The following is a 2,780-nucleotide window of genomic DNA, read 5'->3' on the forward strand; positions in this document are numbered from 1 at the left end:
CTGCTGTGGGATGGCAAAAACGGCTTTGCAATTAGACTTGGGAAAGCAATGTACATGTCACAATAAATTCAGTCCAAAATTAAATGAGAAAGCGCTTAAAACAAGAAATTCCTTCGAGGTAGGAAAAACCCCCCCGTTGGTCAAAGGGAAATAACCATTCTCACTGCACCCATTCTCACTGCCACCAACTGAGAAGGTTATTTCCCTTTGACCATGAATATGTTTCTTTATAAGTCCTTGTAGAATCTTAATCCACCAATAACTCCCTAACCGTGTGTTTGACTGGTCCCAATTTTTGTAAGGACCGTCTCAGGAATGTATAGAACCTGTTCACTAAGTTTGGTGACGATTGGTCCGTTCATTCTTGAGATCTATATGCGAACACAAACACACAAACAAACAAACAAACACATCGACCGAAACCTATACACACCCCTATACCGGGGGTGTAATAATCTGCTGCTAGGGCTACAGCTGCGCACACCTGTTTCCAACCTTATTGTGAAGCATTGCATTCTAGTCTTTCAAGCCCACGCACACTCACACATAGACACTACAGGATGATAATGATCACTTTGTTTTCTATTTCATTTTCAGAATATGAAAAAGTGCTGATGAAACAAAACCATCTGGCAATTTTTTAAGTGGATCTGAACTGACACATGTGACTTTGCAAGAACCGGCACTTAATTATGTAAGCTCTCAAAATAGAGGTTCCTTATTTTGCCTGGATTGACAGTTATACCTCCGCGACGTGGCTTGAGAACCAACATGTCCCTTATGAATCCTCCATATACTCGGGAACCGGCACTCAAACAGTAGCTCTCAAATTAGAGGTACCTTGAATTGCTTTTCGAGAACCTACGATCAAAACATTCTAAACAAAATTTAAATCAGCGTACCGTGGTCCTTTTTTTATTTATTTTTTTACAAAAAGGCTGGTTTATTGAGATCAATTTTAGACTTGGAGTTGTATCTCGTCAATACATTTTAGCATGTACCAGTGGTCAACTAACGGAAGTTCTTGAGCCTGGAGGATCTGTAAGTGACATGTTGGTTCTCGAGCAATGTATGTACGTCCTTTAATTAAAGATTTGCAAAGAATAGCCCCCCCCCCCCCAAAAGACTGTGACACAAAAAACAATTTTTTTCTGATGACAAGACAAAATAAATAAGGGTCAGAAGGTCGGTTAATTCATTTTACATTTTTGTTTGGATTCAAGTTTGTTTGTGTTTGTTTTTCTTGTTTACGAAGGGGTATCATGTGGCTATTAGTATTAATTATTGCCGGAACTCACGCGAACATGTGCCCCTCTGATGTCGGAGAAGAGCTAGTAATATATATATGTATATATATCTTTTCTTTGTAAAATCTACAAAATTTATTTATTTTCATTTTTAATTTCTTTAGACAAAAATTCTCTGGGGAAAAATTAGAGTAGTGTAGTACATGTACTATCAACTGTGCCACCACCCAGCCTCTCCTGACTGTTATCTCTCAGACCTCTTCCCACGGTCTGGTATCATCAGTTAGAACATAGACCTATACTAATATAGGTCCCTGGTTAGAATAAGAGTACATTGTGCACCCTAAACTTCTTCCAGCACAGCATCTTTATGCTAATGAGTTTCACTCTGTGCTCAGCTCTGTTACTGTATGCTGCTTATATCTTATGCTCTATAGTTTAATGAATAAACTTAGTGATAGACATTCGTCTGATGTTATACTGATGTGGCTGATTGTGTGACCCTACGATAGCCTCCGAATACAAACACCAAACAACATACTATTACAGGTAGGTCGGGGAACAGGAAACACTATAATTTATTTTAACCCCTTCACTGCCCACCCCGTATGTATTACGTGGTCATTTTTGGTTTGTCCTACGCCCTGGACACGTAATAGGTATGTGGCATTTACATCAGCACTTTTCAGGACATTTGTGAAAACTAAATGGGAGGTAACCACTGTCCAACTTCTTGATGGGGTTTAAACACAGTTCTTTCCCATTGACCAGCAATACCAAAATGCTAATATATACTGTGGCAGTGAAGGGGTTAATTGTGTGTGTGTGTGCCTTAGCTCAATGATCTTTAACCTTCACCTTGCTTCGTGGGCGACCCAGAGCCTCACAAAATCGTCTTTATCTCTGAAACTATTTGGAGTTTTTGATTGAGACTTCACGTTATCTCCAATCACCATATGACCGTCCCATTGCCTAACTTTAAAAATATCATCTTTGTAAACAAACAAATCAACGATGACGTAATTTGAACTACACAATTCGGATGATGTGGGTTGTGGACGACCCAGATGGAATTACGTAAGGAATTGTACATGTGCGATCCATACTTTGCATGCAAATTTCAGAGGCGGCAAAACGTTTCATCCTATTTGGCTGGCGTAGGTCGTGAACGACCCATACCATTTACGTTGAATGCTGCTTTGGAAAGCATGGGTCGTTCACGACCCACATCATCCGGACTGTGTAGTCCAAAGCGTGATACGTATCGGTGAAGATTAAAGTAACAACTTAACTAGGTACAACAACAACATTTACTTTTTTTAAAGTTATTTACCAGCATCAGAATTCACAAGATCAGAATTGGTAAATTCATATGTTACATACCACCACCAACCTTTCAACTAGTAAATTTTACTATCACTCAGGCAAATTATCGCTGCAGAGCACTGTTGTGAATTTGATAGTTGTAATCAATCTGCCCGCATGCACTTATAATTATAATATGCTACTGCTAAACAATAGAGCCAAAAGTCA

This window comes from Littorina saxatilis, linkage group LG2 (genome assembly GCF_037325665.1).
Source record: "Littorina saxatilis isolate snail1 linkage group LG2, US_GU_Lsax_2.0, whole genome shotgun sequence".
NCBI classification, from domain to species: Eukaryota; Metazoa; Mollusca; class Gastropoda; order Littorinimorpha; family Littorinidae; genus Littorina; species Littorina saxatilis.